Here is a 12,902-nt window from a genome sequence, read left to right as displayed (position 1 = left end):
TGTCCTTATGTTTGTTTTCCTTCTTTGACTTCCCTTTATCCCTACTCTTGCTACACTAGTTCCCTCTGATAAAATATTATCCTGCAAATGTTTCCTCAGATTGCATTCTAGGAGACCCCAGGCTAAGAGAGCATAATTAATGCATCTGCTAACAGTTCTTAAGTGTTGTGGCCATTATCTGTGTGAGAAATTGGAATATTATCTTAGATTTCCAAATTTGATATAACATCCAAATCCAATCAGAAACATAGGAATATTTATTCTGCCATCTTACTATAGCTGATATCCGTGTTCTCCTCTACATTCCTACAAATTCTATATCAGCTTACTTTTCTCTCTTGTTTCATTATTTTTTTTTCTTTTCTTTTTAATTAAGTAAGCTCTGTCCCCAATGTGGGGCTTGAACTCGTGAACCCAAGATCAAAAGTCACGTGCTCTACCAACTGAGCCAGCTAGGTAACTCTCTCTTGTTTTATCTTAACTGGGCAGTTGTATTACTTTTCTAATCAGAGTCCTGCCTCTAGTTCTATCCTGTTCAAACTTTGCTAAAATGATCTTTCAAAAAAAAAAATTGGTGCACATTATCTTACTTTATATCTCTCAATAACTTCCTACCCTTTGAGATACATTTCAAATTAGGATGGAGTTGTAGCATATATCCATTTACAAATTAAATAATTTTAATCTTGATAAAAGAGAAAAAGGATATAAGAGGAAAAGGAAGACAAATAATCAGAGTATGCCTAATGCTCATCATCTGTCTCAGTCATTTATAACAACACATTGCTGACCAGGGTTGGATGGATAAAAGCCAAATATACCACACCTTCTGAGCAATTTTTGGGATTTTAAGAATAAGGTTGGCTATATGCTATGCTCAAAATCAACTCATGAGGTGACACAGGTGCTCATTTTAGCCAAAAATATTCCCTCATAAGTGATCCTATCTCTCCATTCTAATCTCTTACTGCTTCCCTAATTTGTGCTGTAATCTGCAGTCATTCAGAACTACCTGTACTTCTTTAAGTGTCACACACATGCCACAAAAATTCACAAAGTTTTATTTTTGCACTTACTATCCTATACTATTTCTTACAACACCTTCCATAGATTTACATGGTATACCCCTATTCACCCTTTAAGGCTTAGCTTAAATATCAAACTCCATACATAACTTTTCTGTTCCCCTTATTCTTTTTTTTTCCAGTGCTGCTATACTATAATATTTGTTCCAGGTGTACAATATAGTAATTCAGCAACTCTATGTATTATTAACTGCTTATCAAGATAAATGTACTTTTAATCCCCTTCACCTGTCTCCCTTATTCTGGGATTGGTTCTCTTTATTGTGATCCCTTAGGGCTATGTGCATAGCTCTCTCATCACATATCATATACCCATCTCTGTCTTCAAACTGTAAGCTTCTTGAAGGCATGGTCTCTATCCCGTCTGCCTCTATGTTCTCTGAGTTTAAGAAAATACTTGGCAAATAGAATCACTAAAATGTTTATTGAATTAAATTGGTCTTTAGCTATAAATCATACATTGTTATAGAAAATCAACTCTAGTTACTATTGTAAAATTGCAGACCTAAAGCAGATAAAATGAAGATGTATTTGTGGTGATTAGAGAAAATAGATAAATCTGTAAATATATACCCCAAAGTAGCTATCTTGTCACATTTCTCATGGCTTTAAAGGAGATGGTTGCTTAAAAAAGTAGAGAACAACGTAATAGAGAAATGTTCCACTTTTTGGATTCATTCATGCTTTGGTAGTTGCAGATAAACCACTGGAAAAAATGGTGGTAATGATAATAAAAATCATTGAGCCTAAAATTACTTGGGTGTATGATTGCAAAAGCCATGGGGCCTTTTCCTCCAATAGCACAAGTTAACAAAAGATACTCTGATATGCTGAGTATGCATAGTTTACCTTAGAGTGTTTTCAAAAGTCTATCTAAAGAAACTCTCAAGATGACTGAAGTATAAAGATTTTAAAAGAAATAATAAGCAGATTTTAATGATTAATATAATTTTTTATACTATACTCCATGTCCTCTGACTTCAAAATTGTAGCATGTTTTTATACACCATTATGCAATGGTACAGGATCAGAGAATACTTTTAAAATAAGCATATCATCTTACAGTTTACATTTTTTATTCTCTAAGTACTACTATGGGATATAAAAATGCACTGTAGTCCCTTTATAGCTATATAAATGCTGTGGGTTAAATTGTCCAAACGATGTATGTCTCAACTTCTTTATATGAAATGTATGCCTGTTTATTCCTGTAGAATATAGAGGGAAGTAAATATTAACTCAAAATTTTTATTTTGATAATGGATAAGAACAAAATATTTTTTATTCAAACTGAGATAAATAGTGTTAAGAAAGCACTTTTCCTTTATGATTAAAAAACAGCACTTCAATAGAATGTTTTCAATTATAACTGTAAGTTAAAATTTATATGTTGTGAAAAGGACATGATAAGCTTAAGGAAACATTTAGACAGAGTTTGACTGGACAGCCAGTGAGATGGTGAAGAATCAGAGAGAGGATTAGTTTTTGAAGCATTATTAGAGGTAATTTGCAGAGAACAAAGATGGACAATGCTGTTTGGAACTGAGTTTGCTTTTTTGTGCAAGTCTTTTCTACCTCGAATAGAAATGTCCATAAGCTCAAGACCGCTAGGTACAGCTTTTGGAGTAAGTGGATTTTTTTTTTTTATTAACTGTGAAAGGTTTTAGTTCTACTTCAGCATTGATATGGGTGAAAACAGGGGGGACTGATAAATCAGCTCTCAAGGTTGACTCTTCACATCTTTAGTCAATGCCCGTTGAAGGCATATACTCTGTCCAGCCATTCATTTCTTGGCATGGAGAACACATTGATGAGCAGACACCATCCTAGACCTCAAGAGGATTCTGACCCGAACCTAGCTCTGGACACTCATAAATTTACAGATAAAGTAAAAGAACTGCAAAGAAGAATACAAAAGGCTAACAAAGCCATAGGCACTATGCACTCTAGGTAGATACAGTCAAATCACACATCCTAATTTTGGTATGCATCTCAATTCTATAAATAAATAAATAAATAAATAGCCTACTTTTATTACAAAATTTGATTTAGAGGTCCTGAATCAAACTGAGTATGAATATATACAAAATTATGAATTATTTTTCATATATTAAAATACATTGGAGAAAGAGTACAGGCATTGGTGTTAGACATTTGTGAATTCCAGTATTTCCAATATCTTTTGATTATTTAGGTGAATTTAGGAAATTACTTCACCTATTAGTTTCCTGACCAACAAAGTAGACATAAGTTTTGCAAGTTGTTAGGATTAGACCTTTAAGCTAATACAGTGTCTGGCACCACCTAGTCAGCATTTGGTAAATAGGAGTTATTGCTGATCTTTTAATAAGCAAGCATTATATTGTGAATTCCAAAGAGGTGTATGTAGTTTGTGGCATTTACTATACTTATTTAAAGAATATGAATTAAACCTTCAAAAGAAGTTAGTCACATTAGCAAGTTGGAGGAAGAAGTAGCCCTTCCTCTCATAAACACACCAATTCAGCAAAAACTCTTGGATAAATTCTTTGTGATGACACAGAAACAAATTGAAACTCTCCCATACCCTAGGAAAATGCAAAACCAGACTCACCAAATAGAGGAAAGATTCAAAACAATCTCTCAGTAGAGATTTTGTCACAAGCATTGCACCATATGAATAGGAAGAAGGTGGAAGATTTGGGTATTGAGAACTACAAAACATTGATGAAGGAAATATAAGAAGACAAAATCAAGTAAAAAGATATCCTGTGTTCATGGATTGGAAGACATAATATTGTTAAAATATCCATACTACCAAAGCTATCTATAGATTTAATGTAATCTCAAAAAAAAAAAAAAAGATTTAATGTAATCTCTACCAAATTCTAATGTCCTTTTCTTTTTCACAGAGATAGAGCAACAACAACAAAAAACAATTCTACAATTCATAAGTGCCACAAAAGACCAAAAACAGACAAATCAATCTTGAAAAAGAAAAACAAAACTGGAGAAGTTGTTTTTCCTGATATCAATATATATTACAAATCTACAATAATCAAAACAGTATGGTACTGATATAAAGACAGACTCATAGATCAATAGAACAGTACAGAGAGTCCAGAAATAAATGTACACATAGATGATCATCTGATCTTAAACAAGTGTGTCAAAAATACACAATGGGGAATAGAGAGCCTCTTTGACAAATTGAGACAGAGAAACTGAAAGACTCTGTAAAAACCTGTTTTGCTACTTTTCCTGCTTCTATTCTTGCTAGGACCTGCACCCCACTTTATACATGCCTCAGAATGTAGATAGAATATGTCCTCCTTGTAAGGGAAAAGGAGGTAATGATTTCTTTAGAATAGATAACATCTAAGGTAGGACCAGGTGAGAATGATCAGACAAAGTGTATTCCATACCACCAGAGCTAGACTTCTTGAAGCCAAGACCCCCTGGCTCCAAGGAATAACACTTGGACCCCTTGTTTTTGTTCTAATCAGTTTCTGGATGCCTGAGAGGACACATAGACCAGGCTACAATCCTCAATAAAAGCATCCAGGCCCTGAACAAAGCCAAGACTTGCTTCTTTCCTTTCTGAGTTTCCCAGACATTGTACCTGTCTAAATAAGGTTTCAATAAACTCTGCTTATACTTCCTGATGGCTTACATTTGATTTCTAATCTGTGCACAGCCAGGGACCCACTTGGCTAGTCCTGCAGGGCCCCCTTTGGGTGCTTGGACTCAGCCTTACTGGCCTCAAAACGATGTTGGTAAAATTGGACATTGACCTGCTAAAGAACGAAACCAGACCCTTATCTTACACCATATACAAAAAGTTAACTAAAAATGGATCAAATTCTTAAATATAAGACCTGAAATCATAAAAACTATTAGAGGAAAGCATAGGGGAAAAACTCAGGGCTTGGAATTGGCAATGATTTCATGAATTTTACACCAGAAATATAGGTGTTAAAAACAAACAAAAAGAACAAATGGGACTACATCAAACTAAAAAGCATCTGTATGTCCCAAAGATCCAATCAACAGAGTGTAAGGCAACTTACAAAATGCGAGAAAATACTTGCATATCATGTATTTGATAAGAAGCTAAGCTCCAAAATATGTAAGGAATTCTTGCAACTCAATAGCCAAAAACTAAAAATAACAGAAAATAATGAAACCTAACAAACCAATTTAAAAATGGGCCAAGAACTTGAATAGACATTTCTTCAAAGAAAACACACCAGTAGCAAACAGATATATTAAAAAAATACACTAGACACCACTATCAGGGAAATTCAAATCAAAATCAGAAAATCACCTCACACCTGTCAAGATGGCTATTTTTTAAAGGTTTATTTTATTTATTTTTAAAAAGATTTTATTTATTTATTCATGAGAGACACACAGAGAGAGGCAGAGACACAGGCAGAGGGAGAAGCAGGCTCCCTGCAGCGAGCCCGATGCAGGATCACACCCTGAGCCCAAGGCAGACACAACCGCTGAGCCACCCAGGCGTCCCTAAAGATTTATTTATTTTACAAAGAGAGAGAGAACATAAGGAGCAGAGGGAGAGGAAGAGAAAATCCCAAGCAGACTCCATGTGGAGCGCAGAGCCCAATGTGGGGTTCCATCCCATGACCCTGGGACCAAAGCCGGAGCAGAAACCAAAAGTCAAGAGGCTGAGCCACTCAGGCACCCCTAGGATGATTATTATCAAAGAAATAAAAGATAAAAGTTGGTATGTATATGAAGAAATTGGAACACGTACTCACAGTTGGTAGAAATGCAAAATCGTGCAGCTACTCTGGAAATCAGAATGAAAGATCCTTGAAAGGTTAAAAATAGAACTAAAATATGATTCAGGAATTTCACTTCTGGGTATTTATCTAAAAGAATTGAAATCGGGATCCCTGGGTGGTGCAGCGGTTTGGCGCCTGCCTTTGGCCCAGGGCGCGATCCTGGAGACCCGGGATCGAATCCCACATCAGGCTCCCGGTGCATGGAGCCTGCTTCTCCCTCTGCCTGTGTCTCTGCCTCTCTCTCTCTCTCTGTATGACTATCAAAAATAAATAATTAAAAAAAATAAAAAAATAAATAAAAGAATTGAAATCAGGGGCTGGCTTAGTTGGAAGAGCATATGACTCCTGATCTCGGAGTTGTGAGTTCAAGCCCTATGTTGGGTGTAAAGATTACTAAAATAAATAAATAAAACTTAAAAAAAATAAAATAATTGAAATCATTATCTTGAAGGTATATTAGCACTCTTATGTTTATTGCAGCATGATTCATGACAGCCGTGATGTGGAAATACATAAATGGCAGATGAATAAAGAAAATGTGGTATATGCAACAGTGGAATACAATTCAGGGTTCAGAAGAGCCAATTCTGCAATATGCAACAAAATGAATGAAACTTGGAGACATCATGTTAAGTGAAATAAGCCTGTCACTTTTATGAGGAACCTAAGTCAAATTCATAGAATCAAAGACTGGAATGGTAGTTGCCAGAGGCTAGGATTAGGGAAAGATAAGGAGTTACTGACCAACATGTATTAAGTTTCAGAAAAGCAAGATGAATAAGCTCTAGATCCCTGTACAATACTGTATTTAGTCAATAATTTAGCATATACTTAAAAATTTGCTAAGAGGGCAAATCTCTTGTTGAGTGATGTTACCACAATTAAAATTTAGCAGTAATATTTAAGAAGAGAAATACTAATTATGTATGTATCCAGTCTATCATAATTAGATAAAAAGCTAAATTTCTATTTAATTTATAATAAAACTGTCAAAATTATTTTTTTTAATTTAAAGCAGAGAACATAAAGAGTTGCCAGGCCTTACCTGCTAAAATGTATATAATAAAAAAGAGAGGCACCCCATGTAATGAGAACTAATTTTAATTATCTATAGAAAAGACATAAACAAACTGGAAAAGAACTTTGTAGAATGACAGTCATTTAAAAACAGAAACACCTCAATTATACAATAAGAAGTGTAAAACTAGTTCCACTTTTACATTGTTTCTTTGACCTTTGTCAAGGTTTTAAACCCACATGTTATACAAATGAAAAGTTATACAAATGAAAACGCTAATCTAAGGCCCTCACCAGTATTCATGTTATAATTATGTGTATATATGTAATTATATATATTACATAATAATTATAGTTAAATATAATTATACAAATTATATAATTTTTAATTATAATAAAGATTATACTAAGGTATTTTCTAAAAGATTTATTTATCTATTTTAGAGAGAGGGAGCATGTATGGAGGGAGGGGCAAAGGGAGAGAGAGAGAGAGAGAGAATCTCAAGCGGACTCCCCAGTTGAGCATGGAGCCCGATGTGGGGCTCAGTCCCACAACCCTAAGATCATGGCCTGATCCGAAATCAAGACAACCAACTGAACCATCCAGGCACCCCCATCCTGCAGCTTTTATGAAGATTCAAGTAATCACACTATTGTGGTATTTTTCTTCTGCATCAATAAGTAGAAAAAATTAAATGTAAAAAAAATTTTTTAAACTCAACATAAAACAAAAATACTAACCTGCTTTTTCTTCTTGGCCAAATAGAGAGTAAAGCAATCTCACAGTGTATAACATCAAAACTCTCAGACTATCTCCCAGTTCCATAAATTTTTTAAAATCTATACAACATGGATGCAGTTTTCATAGGTAAATGGTTTTATAATAATTATAAGCAAAGATGAGGTGGTATAATACTGCTTGATACTTTATAAGTAATTATACTCTGTGATATTTTACAGCCATTTAAACATTTTATGTGTTAATATCATTTCTGAATGCTGACTTCCAAAAACCCAGCTATATAATACTTTGTACTTTGCTACCTCTGCATCCATTCTGAATTAATGTACTTCAGAAATGCATTTGCAGAACAGGATGGCATCTTTATTTTTAACATCTTTTAATTGGTTACAACAATTAAAATAAATGGATACTATCAAGTATAAAATAATCTTATCCTATGTGTCTACTGCTCTTGTTGTTCTGATTAAATTACTTTCTCACTTTATGTATATACTTTAGGTATTCTAGAATGACTGCTAGAATACATCCTTTGCTAGTTATGCCCATCTGTGGAGAGAAGGCAAACTCATGATAATTGTCTACCATGAAATACTAGGAAGTGATGCTTGGCAGTTCAGAAGCATGTGTTCTATTTTTGTTATGTTGTTTCCCTTCACTCCCTCTTCATTTCAGTTTAAGCAGCATGATGGTCAATCATATAGCTTTTTCCAAGCCAACAGTACTAAAATATAACCTGGTAAACTGTAGCCTGTCAGTCTCCTAGTTCAGGAACAAATTTTAAACCACCAACCAATGCTTCTCATACAGGAGACTCTGCAGTTGTCACTTTACAAATATCAATGCCAAGTTGACTGAGTGATTTCTTTCTTTTCAGTCTTTTCTCTACTGCACCTTATTTAATTAGCTGTTTGACTATTTCTCTTCTGCCATGGCAACTCTATTGGACAGGACTGCAATAGTCTTCCAAGTGCCTAAATGTATTCAGTGGGGCACTCTTCACCTCCCTAAACCTTCTTGACTCATTAGTCAGGATCTAGGATTTGCTTTTGTTATGGTTTTCCAGCATACATTTCTTGTGGAAGTCTTAGAATAAGTGTTCAAATTCAGTGCAAAATTTTAGTGTAAAGCTGAACATACTTGCAGGAATTTCCCCTGAAGAAAAAAATTGAACAAGTGTGTAATTATCTCAGTGGAACCACAATGTACACTCCACAACTGCATTGTTTGATGATTTAAGAGATCCTAATTGTTTAATAGAATAATAAAATAGATTGTGACAACTATATTAGAAAAGATGATATAGTTTTGTTTTATTTAAAGATTTTATTTATTTATTCATGAGATACACACACACACACACACACACACAGAGGCAGAGACACAGGCAGAGGGAGAAGCAGGCTCCATGCAGGGAGCCGGACTTGGGATTCGATCCCGGGTCTCCAGGATCACATCCCGGGCTGCAGGTGGCGCTATACCGCTGTGCCACCGGGGCTGTCCAAGATGATACAGTTTTAAAGAAAATGTACATTTATTGAGTGGCCAGATTTTCAATATATATTTTTCATTAAAAATATGTTACACAACAATATGTATGACATAACTCATGTTAATGAAAATTAATCATGCATACATGTTTATGTGTTTACCTATGTATATATGTATTAAAAACTGCAATATTAGACAACAAAATTACCAGCATTTAAATTTAAGTAGATGACTTTTACAAATAATTCTTTTTGCAGATTTACATTTTTTAACATGAACATTCACTACCTATGTAATACTAACTTGTAGAATACTTGAAAAATTTTAATCATGTTCTTATTGTTCATCCTCAAAAGTATTTTATAAAAAAATTACAAACTCAAAGCATTCTCTGCTATCTACTTTAGTTAGCACATCTCTCCTTTCTTCATTTAGACCTAAACCTTTAAAAATATTTGTTCTTATTTTTGTTTTAGCTAACCTTTGACAAAGTAGGAAAGGATATCCAATGGAAAGAAGACAGTCTCTTCAACAAATGGTGCTGGGAAAACTGGAAAACAACATGCAGAAGAATGAAACTGGACCACTTTCTTACACTATACACAAAAGTAAATTCAAAATGGATAAGAGACATAAATGTAAGACAGAAAAACCATCAAAATCCTAGAGTTTACAGGCAGCAAACTCTTTGACCTTGGTTAGAGCAACTTCTTACTAGGTATTTCTCTGGAGGCAAGGGAAACAAAAGCAAAAATGAACTATTAAAACCTTATCAAGATAAAGAACCTCTGCACTGTGAAGGAAAGAATTAACAAAACTAAAGGGCAACTGATGGAATGGAAGACGATATTTGCAAATGACATATGAGATGAAGGGTTAGTATCCAAAATCTCTAAAGAATTTATCAAACTCAACACCTCAAAAACTAATAATCCAGTTAAGAAATGGGCAGAAGACATGAAAACACTTCCATTTCCTCACTTTTAAATTATTTTTCAAACTATTCTCACACTCATCACTCTATTGAAGTTTTCCCATGGAAGTTATCAGTAAGTACTTATGGCTAAATACATTCAATTAAAAAAATTTCTTATCTGTCCATCCTAAACTCTTCTGTCACACCATGGGTGAAAATTTGCTTGTTTAATTTTCTATCTTTCCAATTGAATAATAAGCTCCATGAAAGCAAGAAACTATATACAATCAATTTGGCTCATAATCCCTGGACTTAGCCTGGTATCATGTATAGATTATATGTCCAACAAATACATATCAAATAACTAATGAATAGATGAAGAATTTTTAAAATAATCTGACCATCCTGAAATGATAGGTCATTGATATTCTATCCCAGTTTGAGGAACTTAATTATTTTAATGTTATGTTTTTCAGTAAAGACCCTATTTCCAGGTTATAAAGAAGGAAATAGTGTTCAGAGCTTTTTGCTAAAAAGTGGGCACAGTGAAGTCTAGTTTTACAACAACTTAATAGAGAGGAAACTGAGCCTCAGAATGAATATATCAATTTCCTAAACTCACTGGTGGAACTAGCAAAAAAAAAACCTCTTTGGTTGATTTCCCTCCCTATCCCCAACCCGTGCTATCAATCAAATATGTTATATAAGCTTAACCCACACACCAGAAGATGGGAAAACAACAACAAAAACACAGAGCTATTGTGATTTATTGAACTAAACCACATCAAAGACATATAGCTGCAAAGAATCTAATTAAAATTGGATGTTTCAGTTTGCCAGCTGTATCTATTATTTATAATTAGGGGTTGTGATCTCATTTAAGCTGAGTTCCAAGATTCCCTCCCACTCTCAGGTCACTTGGCAGTTGGGAGGAGCAGGCAATCAACCCTTCCATGTTCTCTCTGGACTCTGCATTTGGCTAAAAACCTCAGCTTCTGCCTGACACATGTGATGTCTGATTATATTTTTAGCTACAGAAAGGGAATTCCTTTTTCTGATTTCTATGTTAGTGATTATTGAGTGTAGAAGGAGCGGTGGTTTCTGGAATAACCAGATCCTGCCTCCCATGTGATCTGTGGGCTTGAACTGATGACCTTGCAGTCTTCTTTAATGAGTTTCTCAAACAAGCATTAGAAAGTGAAATAAAATTGCATTTCAGCTTTCTTCAAAATTCTAGCAATTTGTTCTATGGCACAGAGTGTATAGGGCAAAATGCTATGAATAATAGCACTCCATTCAAGATGAAAGCAGGAATACTGTCTTGTTCACTGACTATACTTCTAAGAAAAGCTTTGTTTGTTAGACATGTAATTCATAGAGATAATGCTTATTAATTTAACATTATTCACAAATAAAAGGAGTGTACTTCATTCTGTCCTCCCTATATGCAAAAGAAAGACATGCTATATGAGACGTTAACATATGAATAACGACAACTATGGACTTGCCCTTGGAAATCAAATAATTATGCCTTCTCTGAACCATCATAGGGGTTTTATGTTTATGGGTTTTATCAGGTATTTTAACCATAAAGTCAAAAGGGAAAAGGGATTGAATTCATTTAGCTACAAATTATTTTAGAGTACAAGTAGACAATGCCAACAGAATGAGCAACTCAATTGGTAAAATAATCAGTCAAAACTGTTTATTTTTTCTTATGGCAAGAAATTGGTTAAATGGCAGAAAAGCTTCCCTTCGACTCATCAATTTGTTGTAATATAGATAACATTGGGTCTCCCTTTCAATAGGGTATGACAGAAAATTTCATAAACATTCTTATCATGGAGAAAGAAAAACAACCCCCATTGTTGTTTATGTCTTGCTTTATGCTAGTCTCTGCATTAGACAGCATGACATACCTTCTATCATTTAATTCTCTTAATCATCCAAAATAGGCATCTTCAATTCTGTTGTTCAGATGAAAAACTAAGGTTTAAAGAATTATGTTACTGACCATGTTTGCCCATTCAATAAGTGGTAGCTACACAACACATAGTCTTTGGACTATATACTACATTGCAACTCAAGGTCAGAGTGAAGATAGAACATAGGGAAGGAAATAGGAATATACCTACCATGAATAATGTAGGGAAGGGGAAACAAATTAAAGTCTTAATATAGGTAGTTTTACTTTGATACATGGTCTAGTTCTTTAACAACTGTTCCAGTAACCTAATCAGGACCTTCTGAAGAGCTGGATGTGTACGCTTGAAGCTCAAACCAGAGTGAGGAAGTGATGCTGAGCATTCATCATTGATCAGCTTGTTTGGCACCTGCCTTTTCTCTTTGTCATTATTTCTTCCACCAACTTTTTAACTTTTAAAAATTTCTTTCCATTCTTTGAGTTTTCCTTTTTATGTTCTTTTTTATCTTTTCTCTATTTTCTCTCTCTAGGATATTCTAGAGTGTTTTTAAAATGTTTATTCTGCTCTCTGTAATGTCTTTCTTCCAAGGTCATTTGTTCTTCTGTAAGTTTTGTTCTATATTGGTTGGTTATCTCCTATGTATGTTGATCCTTGGCTGATGGTGCAGAGTTCAGAAAAGAACATATTAAAGATGATTGGAGATTTGGAATGAGAGCACCCGTCATATGAGCAAATCTTATCCAGAGAGTAATTATATAAGAAAAGGGCATTTTTAATGTCTTCTCATAATTGAATGTCTACAGGCGCTTAATATGGAACCTATGCCCAGAAGTAATATCCATACAGCTGCTCTGGAGGTGGACATGGTATTTCCTAGTTGCTAGTGGTTTTTTTTTTCTTTTTAACTTAATAAAGGCAAAGGGGCTACAGTAGTCCTCA

Source organism: Vulpes lagopus, chromosome 12 (assembly GCF_018345385.1).
Source record: "Vulpes lagopus strain Blue_001 chromosome 12, ASM1834538v1, whole genome shotgun sequence".
Classification (NCBI taxonomy): Eukaryota; Metazoa; Chordata; class Mammalia; order Carnivora; family Canidae; genus Vulpes; species Vulpes lagopus.
The sequence above is the reverse complement of the archived record's forward strand: the minus strand, read 5'-3'. Positions refer to the sequence as shown.